Source organism: Myotis davidii, unplaced genomic scaffold (genome assembly GCF_000327345.1).
Source record: "Myotis davidii unplaced genomic scaffold, ASM32734v1 scaffold185, whole genome shotgun sequence".
NCBI classification, from domain to species: Eukaryota; Metazoa; Chordata; class Mammalia; order Chiroptera; family Vespertilionidae; genus Myotis; species Myotis davidii.
In genome coordinates, this window is record NW_006297811.1 from 3,116,435 (window position 1) to 3,135,589 (window position 19,155).

Consider the following 19,155-nt stretch of genomic DNA (forward strand, 5'->3'; position numbering starts at 1 on the left):
GAGGTGTAAGGAGCCTCTGGGACAACTTCAAGCGCACCAACATCTGAATTATAGGGGTGCCAGAAGAAGAGAGAGAGCAAGATATTAAAAACCTATTTGAAGAAATAATGACAGAAAATTTCCCCTACCTGGTGAAATAAATAGATTTGCAAGTCCAGGAAGCACAGAGAATACCAAACAAAAGGAATCCAAAGAGGACCACATCAAGACACATAATTAAAATGTCAAGGGCAAAAGACAAAGAGAGAATCTTAAAAGCAGCAAGAGAAAAACAGTTAGTTACCTACAAGGGAGTACCCATACGATTGTCAGCTGATTTCTCAACACAAACCATGCAGGACAGAAGAGAGTGGCAAGAAATATTCAAAGTGATGAATAGCAAGAACCTGCAACCGAGATTACTTTATCCAGCAAAGCTATCATTCAGAATAGAAGGTCAGATAAAGAGCTTCACGGCTAAGAAAAAGCTAAAGGAGTTCATCACCACCAAACCAGCATTACATGAAATGCTGAAAGGTATCCTTTAAGAAGAGGAAGAAGAAAAAGGAACTCTTGCCATTTGCCACAACATGGATGGAACCGGTGAGCAGATAAATACCACATGATCTCACTCATTTGTGGAATATAAGGAACAACATAAACTGATGAACAAGGACTGATCCAGAGACGGAGAGGCGTTGATTGGACTGTCAGGCTTTGGAGGGAGGGTAGGGGAGGGTGGGGGTAAAGGGGAAAGATCAACCAAAGGACTTACATGCAGGCATAGAGGCCTAACCAATGGACATGGACAACGGGGGGGTGGGGGTGGAGGGTGATGTGGGGACAGGGACACATATGTAATACCTTAATCAATAAAAAATATATTTAAAAAAAATTGCAGACACTAGTACCCTTCACCCCTAAACATTTCAGCATGTATGTCATTAATAAGAGTTCAGTACTGGTTTACATGCTTTTTATAAGGTAAAATTTAGATACAGTGAAACACCTAAATAATAATGTTACATTTCATGACTTCTGGCAAATGCATACTGGTATACCTGTATAATTGCCCAAACTCTTATTAAGATATGGAATATTTCCATAACTCCAGAATGTTCCTTCAAACTCCTCTCCAGTCAATCCTTTCCTTCTACTTCCACTTCCAGAGGCAAATGATATTTTGATTTTGTTCACCTCAATTACTTTTATCTGTCCCAGGACTTCGTATAAATGGAATCATATAATAAGAACTAGTTTGTGCAAGACTTCTTTCACCAGCATATTTTTAAAGATTTATCCATGTTTATTGCATAAATCAATAGTTCATTACTTTCATTGTTTTCATATTTGTATTATCCTATCAAATGAATATGGCTTAATTTATTAAATCCATTTTCCTGTTGATGGATAGGAGAATAAGTTATGGATGGTTCTCCCCGCCAGTCTTTAGTTTTATGAATGAAGCCTTCAATGAACATTCTTTTATAAGTCTTTGTATAGGTGTATGTTTCATTTTTCTTGGGTAAAAATCTAGAACTGGAACTTTTCATTCTCAGATAAGTTTATGTTTAATTTTATGAGAAATTGACAGGTCTTTTGCCTAAAAGATTGCATTCACCAATAAGGTATAAGAGTTCCGGTTGCTCCATATCCTCACAACTTTTGATGTCATTTTTTTAAATCATTCTGGTTGCTGTGTATTAGTATCTCACTGTAGTTTTGAATTGTATTTTTTGTTAATTATTTGAGCACTTTTCCATGTGGTTATTGGCCATTCATATATTTTCTTTGCTAAATGAGTATTCAAATTTTTTACCCATTAAAAAAAATTAATTTGAGCATGGATTCTCAATAGTGGCACTATCACTCCCAAGATGGTGAAAATTACCTTTTCTGAGGCGGGGGGAGGAATATAAAAGATCTTACATATTGCAACACAGGGCCACAGTACATAAAACTATACACAGTATATTTGTAGTGTGTATTAAAATTTAATTGTAGGGGTGATTAGAGGAAAATATGTCTAAAAGCCTCCTTAGGGACAGCTGTAATGAAAATAAAGTTAAGAAATTCTGTGACTGAGATGCACATATTTTTTATATATTCTGGACATATGTTCTTTGTCAAATAATTCTGTGCCAAGTATTTTCTCCCAATTTCTGGCTTATAAATTCATTTTCTCTATTATGTTTTTCATAAGCAAAATTTTATAATTTGATGAAGTCTATGGTACTATTTTTTTAAAAGGTTGGCATATTCAGTGTCTTGCCTAAGAAATCTTTGCCTACTCCCAGCTTGTGAGTAAATTCATATTTATAAATTTTGCATTATTTCTCCCATTAATTTCTAATTTCATTCCATATGGTAGTAAAATGCTTTGTGTGATATTAATCTTATAAATTTACTGAAGCTTGTTCTATGCTCTAACATAGCATGGTCTGTCCTGGAAAATGTACCATGTGTACGAAAAATGTGTATTCTTCTTTTGTTGTGGTTGGATGCCTGTTAGGTCAGTTGATGTACAGTGTTGTTTAATTCTTCTATTTCCCTGTTGATCTTCTCCTTTAGTTCCAACCTTTATTGAAATTAAGGTAATAATATCTCCATTATTATTAGTGAATTGTCCAGATCTTCCTTCAATTTTGTCACATACTGCTTTGTGTATTTTAGGATTATGTCATTCATGCATTATGTTTAATTGTAGGTCTCATGATGAATTCACTTTTTTTTTTTAAGCCTATAGCACCCAGTATTCCCAGGTGGATGAATTCACTTTTTTATCATTATAAAATGTCTTTCTATATCTCTAATAACAATTTTGTTTAAAGTCTTCTTTTACAATGTTAATGTAGTTATTACAGCTGTCTTTTTGTTACTGTTTACATGATATATCTTCTCATCCTTTTACTTTCAATCTGTCTTTGAAAATGTGTCTTCTAGACAGCATATAGTTGGATCATGGACGGCAAGAAGGTGCAGGCCAGGCTAAGGGATCCCCCCGAGTGCATGAATTTTTGTGCACTGGGCTTCTAGTAATATATAAAGATGTAATTTGTATACAATAATAGGGTAAAGAAGTAGGCAGAAATGAAGTTATATAGAAATGAAACTTATATACACCATTGAAATTAGGTTAGCATTAATCTGAATTAGAGTGTTTAAATTTAGATATAAACTATAATCCCCAGTGCAGCCAATAAGATAACAACTCAAAAATATAGTAAAAGAAAAAACAACAAATTAATATGGTAGACTAGAAAATATGTTTAACATAAAGAAAAGCAGTAATGAAAAAAAGAGTTGAATAAAAAAGACATGAATGAATAAAAAGCAAATAAGAAAATAGCAGATTTAAATCCTACCTTCTCAGCAGTTAAATTATGGATTAAACTCTCTAATCAAAAAAGCAAAGAAAGATTGGTAGACTCAAATTTAAAAATTCCATGATCCAACTATATGCTGTCTAATGAGTAATGCTCTGTTTGTTGTTATTGTTTTCATTCTCTTTTTCTTTGTTTCTAAGACTAAATGATCTCAATTGACCTATCTTCAAATTCACTGATTTTTTGAAAATATATTTTATTGATTTTTTACAGAGAGGAAGGGAGAGAGAGACAGAGTTAGAAACATCGATGAGAGAGAAACATCGACCAGCTGCCTCCTGCACACCCCCAACTGGGGATGTGTCCGCAACCCAGGTACATGCCCTTGACCGGAATCGAACCTGGGACCTTTCAGTCCACTGAGCTCTATCCACTGAGCCAAACCGGTTTCGGCCACTGATTTTTTTTTTCTTCTCCCAACTCAAAGGTGTTGTTGAGTTCCTCTAATTAATTTTCATTTGGGCTTTAGTACTTTTCAACACCACAATTTCTTTTTAATATAATTTGTATTACTTTAATGGTATTCCCTATTTTTTTTCCAATTTTTTATTTTATTCTTTGGACAGGGTTTCCTTTGGTTCTTTGAACATATTTAAAATAGCTGATTTAAAGTATGTCTAGTAAATCCAATATCTGAGCTTCCTCAGGAATAGTTTCTGTGGATTGCTTTTTATCCTGGGGATGGGCCTATGAGTCTGGGTATGTATTACTCAGGGTTCTCCAAAATTACCACCTTCTTCAATTTAATCAAAGTTCAGTTTCCCCATGTTATTTCATGTGCTGTTTCTACTCTTTCTGTTTCCACTTTGATCCCTGCTCTTAAGGAAAGGAATTAGACTTCTCAGCCTTCTGAAAGCTTCCATCTGGGAACTGGGAATCATCAAATTATTTTTTAAATATATTTTATTGATATTTTACAGAGAGGAAGGGAGGATAGAGAGTTAGAAACATCGATGAGAGGGAAACATTGATCAGCTGCCTCCTGTACACTCCCTACTGGGGATGTGCCCGCAACCAAGGTACATGCCCTTGCTGGAATCAAACCTGAGACCCTTGAGTCTGCAGGCTGATGCTCTATCTATCCACTAAGCCAAACCGGTTAGGGCGGGAATCATCAAATTATTGATGCTACTGGTCACTTCTTCTTTCAACTTTGCTCACCCCTGTGACTATCCTGAATTACAACCATACTGACCATCCTGGCTTATATTTACTACTAGAGGCCCAGTGCACAAAATTCATGCACTGGAGGGAGGGTCCCTCAGCCTGGCCTGCACCCTCTCACCCTCTTGCAATCCTGGACCGCTAGCTCCTAACTGCTTGCCTGCCTACCTGCCTGCCTAATGGCCCCTAACCACTTGCCTGCCTGCCTGATTGCCCCTAACCATTTTGCCTGCCTGCCTGATCATCCCTAACCACTCTGTATGCCTGCCTGAGGCCCCTAACCACTCTGCTGCCTGCCTGATTGTCCCTAACTGCTCGCCTGCCTGCCTAATCACCCCAAACCACTGCCTGCCTGATCACTTTTAACCACTCACCTACCTGCCTGATCACCCCTAACCACTCGCCTGCCTGCCTGATCACCCCTAACCACTCTGCCTGTCTGCCTGATTGCCCCTAACCTCCTCTGCATCGGCCCCTGCTGCTGTGGCTTCATCCAGAAGGTCGTTCAGCTGTCTGGTCTAATTAGCATATTATGCTTTTATTATTATAGCTAACCATTCCTTGTCCATTTATTTATTTATCTCTGACTTTTGGATGCTTTTAGTTTCATCTAGTTTACCAGAGGGAGCTGTTAATCACCCTCAATCATTTTCATCAGAAAGAACAGTCTGATGCTTCTCAACCGCAGGCCCCTTTCGGTATGACATTTTATTTATCTTTTCAAAACGTCCTTTTTTCCTTTCACAGTTACAGGATAAGAGACAAAATGTTTATATTTTCCATGTGGGAATTACAATTTATACTCATATTGTTGCTGCTAAAAGACCTTCTTTTGAATCTTTTGATTTCTCACTGCACTGTACGTACATAACACTTGCATGCTTTAGGTCTATGTACACAAGCTGAAACCCCACAGCATGTAGAGTAAAAATATATTTCAAGAACTGCTTATTTTAAGTTGTTACCAAAAAAATTCAAACTAATAAGATCTTTTCTTTTTCCTACACTCTTCTCTGACCTGGAAGAGGTGTCATATAACACATATCTGAGATAGTGTGGGGGCAGCCTGGGAATGGTAACTGTGCTTTCCTAAAACAACAAAAATGTCATGTAGCACTTTGGTTTAGATAAGTGAACATTTGGGCTGAGGACAAGATGTAGGCAGAGGATGCTAAAGCTCCAGCTAATTAGGGAGTTATCACTTGAAGAGTTACATAGCTCTGGGTCACTGAAGTAACAGCTATCAAAGGAAACTTCTGGGAGCCATCTTGCTTCCATTTAACAATCTTCTGATGACAGAATAAGCAGTATGGGATGGTAGCATGTTCCTTGAAGTATCACTGACCTTTCCATGTGAGTGACAGAATAAAAAGATCACAAAAAAATGAACAAAAACATTCCAATGGTTTAAACTGCCTGTAACTTTTAAGTGGATTTTCGAAGAATTAACTATATACAGCTCAAATTACATAAAATTAAACTTCTTGTAGACAATAAAAGAAAACAGTGCTTATTTCTCAGTAAAGATCCAACAAATATTCAAAAGGGTTTTGACATTTGTTTGTCAGTATAAGGACTTTTCTAATGGTCATGGGAAATCAAAAGATAGAGCAACAAAAGTTTTTGGAAAAATGTTCCATTTTTAAAAAATTTCAGAATATGATAAGTAGAAATAAAGGATACATGAAAATCCACTGTCTCTTTTTATTTAAGATAGATTATGGTCTTCTCCAATTTGTAAAGTACTGATGCCTAATTTTAGGATACACATAGATACTTAACACATTCCTTATGAATCTCACAATCTAAAATATGGTTTTAAAATATGAGTATTTTGATAACTACATTTAGTATAGAAACTGATATAAAGAAGAGATAATTTGGAGATCCAGTGGTGAGGAAGACTTCACAATGAAGGATGTATTTCTTGAGAGCAGATGATAATAGCACAAACCAAAACTGGAGGCTGAGATCCCACGATAAGTGGTAGCAATTGTATAGGGCCCCGCCTTGCTATAATAAGGTAGTGGTGGGAGGAAGCATCCACTGATGCCATGTTGTAGTTACAAATCAGATGAGTTCTATTTCTACTTCAGGAGCCATGAGCAGCATCAGTGCCTCTATTGCAGCATCCCTGTTGCTTGCATGGATAGGTTAAGACATTTCATGGCTTCTTAACCTCTCCTCTACCTCCTAGATCCTTTCCCCCCCCCCCCCCCCCTTGTCTCTCTTTGCTGGCCTCATCCAGCATCCTACTTCACCTCACACAGCCCATTTGACCATTCACATGTATAAAAGGTTGACTCCTTTTATAATACTGGAACACTTAAAATTTACCCTTTTCTCATGCAAAGTAAAACAATTGAGGCAGCTCCCTAAATCACACAACTTAGCAAGATTTAAAAAGGTAAAGACGTGAAGGCAATTTTTTTAAAAAAAATAAATAAAGACAAAGGGGAAAATAAAGGTTGAACTGTAACTATTAATGGTGGGCTTTACATCTGGCTCACTCTGAGCTTCTTAGCAGCCAAAGGTGGGATGGTATTTATAAGATTCACACACCTTAAATGTTTTAAGCTACAGGAGATTATTTTGATGTAGTCAAGTCTTCAAGTCTGGAAACAAAAACCATACAAGCTTGAATTCTAGTCTTGGCTCTGCCAGTATTGTTGTTGACAGGAGTTATTTAATCTCATTAGATCTTAGTTTCCTCATATGTAAAAAAAGGGGGTCAGACAGCCCAAGTGCCTATCAGTAGATGAGTGGATAAAAAAAGATGTAGTACATCCACACAATGGAATACTATGCAGCTATAAAAAAGAAGGATCTCACCCTTTGAGACAGCATGGAGGGACCTGAAGAGTGTTATGCTAAGTGAAATAAGCCAGTCATGGAAAGACAAGTATCACATGATCTCACTCATATGTGGGATTTAATGAACAAAATAAGCTGATGAACAAAATAGATCCAGAGATATAGAAGCATGGAACAGACTGAGAAATCTCAGAGGAAAGGGGGAAAGGGGACAGGAAGAGATAAACCAAAGAATTTATATGTATATATGTATAGCCCATAGACACAGACAATAGTGTGGTGAAGGCCTTGGGGGTATGGGGGTTGAGAGGGTCAATGGGGAAAAAAGTGAACATCTGTAATATTTTCAAAATAAAGATAAATTTTTAAAAATGATAAATAATAAAAAGCAGGTCAGTGTCCATTTTCTTCAATCCTTAGATAATAAATGTATTAAGGTTGGAAACAATTTATTTCTCATCTTTTACTACCCTTTACATAGGAAGGGCTGTTAGAGTGAATCATATGAAATTGCTGGTTTTATGGTTCAAATGTAGGTAAATACTGGTAATTTCATATGTCTCAACCCAATAAAGGTGTTAAGTTGTAATAATCAGGGATATTGTAGCAGGAGGTGCTGACTTTGATGCCTTTGATTCAGAGCAGGGAAGGACAGTGTTGACAATAAAGTGGGAGAGAGGCTTGGCCCTTGGGCCTCAGGATCCTAATATTTGGCCAATGTGGACCCTCTTACTCCAAGCTGCCTTGGTTCAAATCCTAGCTCTCCCCCTTTCTGGCTGTGTAAATATGAGTGAACTATTTAACCTCTCTGGGTCTCAGTTTCCTATATGACACAAGTGGAATAAGTATCAGGTTGGTGGGGCTGTTTTAAGGTATAAAATACATATGAAACACTTCGCACACTGCCTGACAGCTAATAATTGGCCAGTAAATGTTAGCTGTTAGCTGCATTAGCTATGAGGTGAGCAACTCAGTCAAGTGCACAAAAAGGTAGAGACAACGAACAGCAACCTGGAGGCATAGTGGAAACATCTCTCTCTGCTACTTGGTAACCTTTAATATAAATGGACAGAGGAACATTATTTCTTAGCCAGTGACGTTCAGATTTTTTAAAAGGAGACTCAAAGTCAGAAATATAATTTACTTCTTCACCTGCTGTACACATATGCACACAAACATACTAAAATCAAATTTCACACACACAAAAAAAATCTAGCCCTTACTATGTGGTTTGCAGTTTGTTCTATTCTATTCTATTCTATTCTATGCCTTCCTATCTTATTTTTCAATACTAATTCCTAACCACTAAATTGATTTTATAATCTAATAATGGGTCTCAGCCCAGTAGGCCAGATTTAGGTCATATTTAGCTTTCAGTCAAAAGACATGCCTGCTGGTCCAACAGGATTGACAGCCTCATAAGACAGTGTCCAGGGACAGAGGTGATGCCACGGTTGCACTTACATCAGCTCTGAGAGAGTCCATGTCAGTCCCACCCCTCACTGCCACTTCCCTATTCTTGCTGCACCAGCCACAAGGAAGAATACTAGTTACGCTTTAGCCAATCTTAATGTGTAGATACGAATAACTCATTCTCCAAACACTAAGATAAAACTTTCCATCATCAGATGTAGGAGTGAAGTGATAGCTTAAATATTTGTAGTTCTTATTCTGCCAGGTTTTCAGTGCCCCACTTATCATTGGGTTAAAAGCACAATCAGCGAATGTAGCTTTTCCCGGCACACTGTCTAGCAACATCTCCACCACACACCAGCACGTATGTGATATTCGTCAGCACACACCCCATTTTTCATCATAGCAAATTTGCTTTCAGCTGATGAAGTACTTCACTGTCTTGCTATTTGGGAAGCACCAAGAAGATCTTTCTTAAAGACCAAAGTGAAGACAACAGTATGGCAACTCCAAAATAAATCATTTTTATTTGATAGTGTGTGTGTTTCACCTCTAAGTTTTCTATGAAGATCAGCTTCATCCTTACACGAAGGATCATTGTGAAAAACATTTTCAAAGGTGGACACAGACAAGGCTTAGGGAGGGGCAACAGGCCTGGGAAGCCCACCATGATTCCTTGGTCCAGAATGGAAAAGCAGAGTTTGAGTCAAAACCATGTGACCACGCATCTTACTCTTCTCAGAATTGCGTCACAATATTCTTTATGCCCAAACAAACACCCAGAGGTGTTTGCTGTTGTTTTTCACAAGATCCTTAATTTAATTCAATATGTTCCTTCTTTCAACTTCCAAAAGTCATTCAATGTTTCCCTCTACACATGAAGCCCTTTTCTAGGCTCAGTGATGGATAGAGAAGAGTATAAAACATGTAGCCTGCGCTGAAAGGACTGAAAAAAGAACAATTAGCAGTTCTGAGCACCACAGGCCAGGCACTGTGTATTTTCTCATTTGACTCACATAACAAGTCTAAGAGGTAGGTGGTATTATTATCCTAAGTGACTGATAAAACTCTGAAGCCAAGGGAGTTTAAGAACCTAAGTAAGGGGAAGAGTTAAGATTTAAACTCCACCAGAATCCATGCTATCCTCCATGATGCATAAATGGGATGAGAAAAGAGCCAGTGACAAAAACTCCCCAGAGCCAGCTGGGTAAAGACATTCTTTTTCTCATTTGGGTACTCACAGATAAGAAACAATCTCATAGTTCTTTGGGAAATACATAAAAAGGGTCCTGCACAGAAGATGTTTTAGTGCTACAGAGACTGACAAATTCCAGAAATCCCTTGCGTTCACAGTAACATGTAGCATTTCTGCTCTTTAATATGAGCCTCAGGGTCAGTAGATTTTACAGAGAAAATAACCCAAGACTCACTTTCTAGGTTAATTTCAAAATGTGTTCTTATCCAGGGCTGACTATGTTTATAATGTCATGTTGGCCCCTTGGCCATTTTTAGACAGTGTTACTTCACTCTACTATGTTCAAGGTTTGAGAGAGGTGTCTTATTTTTCTCTTTATTTCTGTTTTTAATAGCTCTGCTACACAGAGCGGATGTTACATTTCTCCTTTCCCAGACATATAAATTTGGATTTTCAAAGAATATTCATATAGGGAAATACTTGTGCTCTTACTCATTGAAGTATGCCTTTCTTTTTCCCAGAAAGGCAGATTATTTTATCAGGAGAGTGTTATGTGCATAACGCAATGGTTATGACAGCCAGCTGCTGGTCAATCAGGAGAAGTAGGCCCTGGTGGGTACTGAAGGAACTGATCTCCCTGGAGATCGTCAAGGATGAACTTGCCCTATTGGGGCTCACAAAGCACAGGTCTGTCATAGATGAGACACATCTCATGCTAATGAGCCATTGAAACCACAAGAACACCATAATCCCCTCCTGGAGCAGCAGTATTTGTCAGACTGTGGTCGGGGATCCCTTGGTTCACAATCACCTAAGGAGCTTGCAAAACTGCAGATCCCAATGACTCGGCCTGTAGTTAGAGGTGAGGCTCTAGAACAGCCGTGGGCAAACTACGGGGCCGGATCCGGCCAATTTGAAATGAATAAAACTAAAAAAAAAAAAAAAAAAAAAAAAAAAAAGACTGTACCCTTTTATGTAATGACGTTTACTTTGAATTTATATTAGTTCACACAAACACTCCATCCATGCTTTTGTTCCAGCACTCCGGTCCAGTTTAAGAACCCATTGTGGCCCTCGAGTCAAAAAGTTTGCCCACCCCTGCTCTAGAATCTCCATTTTAAATAAACTTCTCAAGTGACTATATTTTGGGAAATGCTGTTCTCAGTAGCAGTACTGTGAGCCTCAAAAGAACTAGAAGCCAAGGTGTCTTCCATGTGTGCATTTAGAGAAATTACAAAAGATTTCATCAGTGTTTTCCAAAGCAATTTCTGCAGGATAACAATCCTCCGAGATGATGTGTAATGAACAATTTCTATGGTCAAATAAACTTGGGAGCATTCCTTTCTGTATCCCTCCCCTGAAAGTTCCTAATATGCATATTAAATAAAGGTAACTTAATATGTGTTTCCCAAACACGTTTCACCACAGGACTCTTTTTAAAAATAACACACTAATTTTTCATGGAACTTGTATTTTTTGGGCCCTTCTTTGGGAAAGTGCTGACTAAAGGCTTAATGTAGAATTTTTAAAGGAGATGAACTAGGTTTGGAGACTCAGGGTCCCAGCTTTAATCCTCAATTCTTAGGAGTCCTTATAGAAAGGTGAGAAACCCCATGGCTTATTAATTACACTTCACATCTGTGCAGTTTTATAGTTCCACAGGCCCCTTTTCACACCTTTTCTCATTAAAGAAAAATCCTCACTTGATTCCTGTGAGCCAAGCAGATCAGGTATTATTATCCCCCTATTACAAGTGAATAAATACATTTATGGAGGGTAAAGAGTTTGTGTACGTAGGTCATGCATCTCTACCTCTGGTGCTTGATTCATGACATCCAAGCTTTAGATGACCTGGCAGCTAAGGTTCCATAAACATATCAGCCTATAAAAATTTGCTAAACTCTATAATAATGTATTATCTTTTTTACGGGAACAGTGATTATTCTGATTGGCCAATGGTAGAAAGAGCTATGAATAATTTTTCCAATAGTGGTGGTGAATTGACTTGATCTCAGATCCCTCTGCTTTAGCTCTCCTGTGCCCAGTGGAGTCCAGTAGCCCAGGTTATTACATATTGTCATGGTTGGGGCTGAATTTGTAATGGGAGTTACTTTCATCTATGTAACTTTATTTGGCCTGTGTAAAACATGAACTAAATTGCTGCTATTCTATGCCCTGGTCGCATGAGTTAACATATTCCACAAATATAATTGTATTTCTTTTAGAAAAACAAAACAAACAAAAACAACCCTATGGCTTTTAAGGGTTATTATCTTAGTACATTTGGTCTTCTTTTATTTTTGTGACTTGTTTTATTTCCTATGCTTTTTGCAGCTTCACTTCTTTAACGCTTATTCTAATTTCTTTTAGTGTCCACAGTTATGAATTTTCATGCACTAGCATGACTGCTGCACATATATTTAAACTAATAGCTAAATTATAAGACTCAAATTTAAATATATCTGTAAAGAACTATTTCAAACAATGAGCACACACCTGGGTGTACCTAGGAAAGTTTTCTGCCTCTTCAACATCCTTGATAATGTGGTTAAATGACACATTCCTATATTAATATATCTTCCCTTGCCCTCTCTCATCCATCACCCACCATTCAATCTTGATGTTTGTGACAAATTTAGTATATGACTATAGTTAGGCAAAAATTTCAAGGATTATTAAACCTATATGATTAAACAAATTTTCTCTAAATTTTTGTTTGTATATATATTTTCAATGTCAAAAAGGTTACCAAGCTGTACATAGAAGCTCCTTTACTTCTAGATTTTACTGGGCCTTATTTTCTTGGGCTTTTTAACTACAAAAATATAGACATTTCTAGAAACACTCCATTTCCTACCCTAACTCTGTAATCTGTTTTGTTATAACTGATCCAGAGAAAATAAAAATGCATCATATTTGAAATCTACACCATTCAAGGGTAAACTGTGTCTTGCTTTGAGTCATATTATACATTCATTATATCTAGAAAAACAATTTGGATAATAAAAATGCCAAATGTTAACTCAAGCTATAAACATACAATGGCATATTTACATCATGCATCAAACTTTTTTAGATTTTTTTTTCTTAATGCTTCTCATCTTGCACTAAAATTCTTAACCCATTTGTTCTATGATTTATGGGATAGATTAATTATTTTTGATTAATAAAAATTGGAAACTTTAATTGGACCCTATTTTAGGTTTGATTGCACTAAATGAATCTACTGGTGATCAAAAATGTATTTTTAAAGGGAGTTTAGGCTAATATATCAACAAATGAGGAGCTATAAACATGATTAATATACACATTAGACTTTCCTTATCACATTTTGCTGGCAGTTTTTATCCGGTCACAGCTGAAATTCCATTGAGTTCTTTCTCCTTTTGTATAAAATACAGATTATGTGGAGACAGCAGTCTGAGCAACTGGAGTTTCATCTTGTCTGCCCATTAATTATTAATGCTGTTTCAGTACTTCTTATCTATCACTGCTGAGAGATGGGAGACTGTATTTTTATGGTCACTTACCAGTAAGAAAACAGGCTGGATGGTGCCTCTGTACTTGGCAATAGAGAAAGGATCAAAAGTACTTCTAGTTTATGAAACTGTTAAGAAGGAATGCTCTAACTCACTAATTTTACCATTGCACTGATGGGTGGCATGATTTTTTAAGAGTAAGCAAGAACAGAGAAAAGCACATGCCTATTTTGGCATCTTTTTTTCAAAAGACTCTGATTTCAAAGGTACTGAATGAATCCAGCCACTCTGAGTATTGGAGATTATGAGTTTCCCAGATTGCACTGATGTATCCATGTAAGTGGAATTTAGCTTTATGTCTGTTACTTGCATAATGGATTTAATGCTCCTGTAGAGGTAAGGCATTGTGATTTGGAGCTCAGGCTGTAATGTAAGGCACACTAGCCAGGTGACTGGGTAAGTGACTTAATGTGCTAAGTCTCAACTTAATGTGTATTAGTCTATATAAGAATACCCTTCTCATAGGGAGGTAAAGAATTGAATAAAACATCAAATTTAAAGCAGGTTCCAATCAATGGTAATAAACCCTGAAACTTAATTGCTTTTGTTACTGCTTACTAAAATCTGTAACATGTACAACCCTAATTTTCAACAGGAAATAAAACAGAAAAAGTTGATTCAAACAGTATTTCAACAACTTACACAACTGAAGCTGGGGGCTGGGGAGGGGGGTTAGGTATAAAAGACATAAGTAAAATTCCAAAAGTGGGACTTTCATCTATCCTAGTAGATAATTGACAAGTAGGATATTTGACTTACTAAGTGGAATAGAATTTGGGATATCAAGAACTTTTTCTATGATTCCTTGATGACTTAAAATAGACCACCTGAAATTCCCTCCCATGTTCAATTTGTCCTTTATTAAACATAATTATAAAATATTAGCTATTAATGAGTGTGTGGGAAATATCACTGTCCACACATCACACACACTGCCACACACATTTTGCTGAAGATTTAAATATACAAAAATAACATTCCCCAAATAACAAGTGTAGCAGAGATCACTAATTTTTCCCCAGGATCTTCTTTATCCCTTCTTTAACACCCATCTTCCAGATCTATTGGGACTTGTAGCCACCCAGCCAGAGAACTCCTGTGACCCCCTTATAGCTAGATGTGAACAGATAAGTAAGTTCTTTCCACTTAAAGGGGAGTACAAGTGGTGTGTGTAACTTCTGCTTGCCCTACATGTATCTCTTTCCCCTTCCTACAGGCCAGGGTTGAGTAGTGACCCTACTTCAACCATATGGACAATTGTAAAATCCTAGGAATTTGCAAAGTAACAACCGGAGTCACTGGATGACCCTAAGAAAAAGACATCTATCTACTCCATGGACTATAATGCGGAAAAGAAATAAACTTCTCTAGTTCTGAGCCACTCCAATTGAGTTTATTTTTTTGCAGCAACTTACCTTAATGCTAACTATGAAGTTGGTTACATCCTACCTGGGTATTAGGGCTCTTGCTGTGGTTGACTAATGCAGTGGTTCTCAACCTTCTGGCCCTTTAAATACAGTTCCTCATGTTGTGATCCAACCATAAAATTATTTTTGTTGCTACTTCATAACTGTAATGTTGCTACTGTTATGAATCATAATGTAAATATCTGATATGCAGGATGGTCTTAGGTGACCCCTATGAAAGGGTCATTTGACCACCAAAGGGGTCGCGACCCACAGGTTGAGAACCACTGGACTAATGGCTATTTGTAACTTGAAAGAGCTGACCTGATTCACAGTACAAAGGGCTCTGGTTAATCATTGTGACTTGCAGCAGAATGTAGTTAGTAGGTCAAAAATAAAAAAATAATTTTGGTATACACTAAAAATATTGTGGCATTTATTTATTGTTTATCTTTTATTGTTAGGAGGACAAATATATGAAGGAAGAAAAACTGAGAGCCATACAAATAGAGGTTTCTTGCTGATGTTGTCCAGGCTTTTGTCATAAGAATGCCTTTAAGAGCCTCTAGGACAGAAAGCAATCATGTCAAGTCTAACATATATGACAACTGTTTGATACCAAAAAGCATTGAAGGACCCTTATACAAAATCCCTAACTTCTTTTTATGCACACATTACTACTCCTCGGATGACTCCATAATTTTTTTGCATCACAATGCTGTTTCACAAGCCAACTGAAGCACAATAATACTAGTCCACATACTAGTATTAACAGAACTATAAACCAGAATGAGAAATAAAAGTCTTTGAATGGTCTACACTAAACTGAATATGTGACATGTCATGATAAAAATAATGATGATAAAAATAATACAGTGTTATAGGAACAATAAAGATATACTTTCACCTCAAAAGCACTGCCCTAAATTACTGTCTATATCTCAATAGTTTAACATAATTTTTTTAGTCAAGTAATGACTGGTTTAGAACTAAGGTAGTAGTTCATCTTAATTCCCTTTATCATGTGCAGTGGGAGACTACTGTAAATGATCTCCCATCCAGGGAGATCATGAAACTAATTGGCCCATACTTGGATTTATCATGAGAAAGAAAAGGGTATAAATAATCAAGCTAATCAAACTAGCTATGTTAAAAGTATATGCAGAACCCCAATATTATACTTGATTTCTTGCTAACCATCATTATAACATTTTTATAAGAAGTTAAGAAAAAGAATATTATATGTACCTAGATCACTGGGTGGGCCTTAATGGTTCATTGCCAGTCCATGTCTTTGTGGAAAATATTCCCAAATTACAGCATACTCTTCACACTGCTGAACAAACAATGGCCTTGTAAGTGTTCTATGGTGTATCTGTGACCTACAAATTATTCAGGGGCAAAATTTATATCCTATGTTTTAACTACCAAGTGATCTTCTGCTCTGATTAAACATATACTTTTAGCAACGATGCACACTGATGTTTCTAAAAAAACACTAGAAATCTCACGCAAGATCCGATTGAACTGTTAATGAATTCCCAGTAAAATCTTTTTTCCTTTATAACATCTGAATTAGTTTCATGGGTGAAGTTATAGTTGACCTCTAAAATGTGGTAGTGAGAGATCTGGCTCAGTGACAGAAAGACCCAAATCAGGAAATGATGGAAAATAACAACCTAGAGAATAATGGCTGAAAGAAGAACATTAATACTAAATAATGAAGAAGAATGTAAACAGATAAGAGATTCGGAGAGCCCCAGATCTTTAAAAGGCTGGAAGAAGGATGGCAAAGATAAAAAATGATAAGACCTGTCAGGAAGAACAAAGTCAATGTGTGTACATTATTCAGTTTAAGGAATTAGAGTCACAAGGTCAAGTGTGGGTAACATTAAATATGAATAATGAGGAATAAAATAAGTAAAAAGCAAGCTAGTTTCATAAATCAATTCCAGAGCAACTTGGCTAGGGGAAAGAAAAGGGAGAGTGGAGGGTAACCTGTTGTAGCTTGTTGAAACGTCAAGATCTATTACCAATTACTAAATATCAATGCATTCATGCAAAATCCCAGTGTTTGAGGCCATAAAATGGTGCATTGCATTGACCAGTGGGAACTAGAGAATTTGCACTTTGAAGTGTATTTGAACAAAACACAATAAAACAAAACAAAAAACACTGGCATTTGTAGCAGTAGGAAACTGTATGTTAGAGGGCAGGTGGGGAGAAAGAACATGTGAGCTCTCATCACAGTCGTCCCAGGATGCTCTTTGAGCCAACCTTGGAGGGGACCCCATTTTTGCCTCTCTGGCTATATAGACACTGCTGAGGAAGAAGCTGCAATAAAGAACTAACAAAAAGGGAAGGTCTGGAATGAAGATTTGGGCAAGAGTCCATACGCCAAGGTTAAGGGCCAGAACTCCTGCTCTTTATGCTCTCCCACTGGGAGCTGTACAGGCAGGAGGAACAGGGATGGGCCTCTTGGGGAAGAAGGGGGACACTAGAGTCGGCCACTAACAACAGATTAAAGCCCAATGTAAACAGTGTGCTGGACACATGTGGGTTGCAGGGAGAGTGGTGATGAATAAGCATATATCCAGACAAGCACTTCAAACAGGAGGAGGCTGAGCGATGATGAAAATGATTCAGTGCCTTCAGAATGACTCACGAGAGGCACAGAATGTGAAGAAAATAAAGAAGAAGTGTCCACATTTATCAAAGCATTCGACAAAGGACAGGGAGATGCACAATTAGGGAGAACAAATCATTGGAACAGAGTAAGGGAAAGGAGAGAGTCTGTGGGTGTTAGGAGGAGAAATCCAGTGATGTAAGGGCAGTGCTATACTACAGATTAATCTACTCTCAGTGAATTATAGCGAACACAAGCTAATCTTACAGGTCCATTGTTTAATCCAAAGGAATGCTGATTCTGTTTGGCTAGCACTAGTCCCCACCTGCTTTGCAATCATCTCCACTTGCAGGTTTTTTCTCTCTTTAGGGAGGGCTGATAGTCAGCAGGTTTGCTTGGGAGGAGCCTGGCTAGGTGTTTACAGTGCTTAAGCCACACCAAATTAGGCAGTGTTTAAACAATACTCATTGCGACATGATTTTGTTATCATCCTTACCTTTAATTATTCTTTAATAATACTCAGAACTCATTTAAATTAAGCTTTTGAAAATGATATAATTGATACCTGCATTTTGAAATAACTGTTCTAATTATGAGATCTTTTTTTTTTTTTTGGTCCTGCTCAGTCTTTCCACTTTGTATCACGTCTTCCATGTCTCGGAGTGATTAGAGAGAACAGAGCTCCCCACCAACTTATATTGACCATGGAGAAAAAACAACAAACTTTTGTTGTGTTAGGTCACTGAAGTTTCAGGGTGGATTTCTTACTGCAGCACATAACCTAGCCAGTGGTCAGCCCACTGCGGCTCACAAGCCACATGCGGCTCTTTGGCCCCTTGAATGTGGCTCTTCCACAAAATACCGACTTCTGTGCATGGTCCACCAAGTTTCAATCGCACTGTACGTTCGCGCCCGCACATGGTATTTTGTGGAAGAGCTACACTCAAGGGGCCAAAGAGCAGCATGTGGCTTGCAAGCCGCAGTTTGCCGACCACTGACCTAGCCTATGCTGATTGATACATACATCCTCAGCTCATATTACATAATATTTACTATAAGCCTGCACCTACAGCCTTCATAGTTTTATTCAAAAAGAAATATCCTTGGGGTAACATCATCTATGCTTCTTTACCCATATTATAGATAAACTCAAGGTCAGTCAGAGTGGGTCAAGTTGTCCTAATCTGTAATTTATAAAAAGAAATTTGCATTGGTTAGCACTCTTTCAGCTATTAAACATTGAAATAAGCTTTATTTAATTTATTCATTTACCTATTTATTTCAAAAGTGGTTGTTTATATGTCAAATAAGAACTGTTGGAGAAACTAAGATGGCGGCATAGATAAACACCGGGAAATTGCTGCCTCCCACAACAATTGAAAAATACATCAAACACACAAAACGGACATCATCCAGAACTACAGGAAGGCTGGCTGAGTGTAAATTCTACAACTAGAAGGAAAGAAAAGCACACTGAGAGCCAGAGGAACTGCGGAAGTTAAATGCAGAGTAGGGGGCTCGTGCGCGCGGAAAGGGTCTGGCACCTGAGGACGCAGCTGTCTTTTTGAATCCGGAGGGCGTCATAAGCTCCCGACGACTCTGAACTCCGGTTCCAGGAAGTCTCTGGGGAACA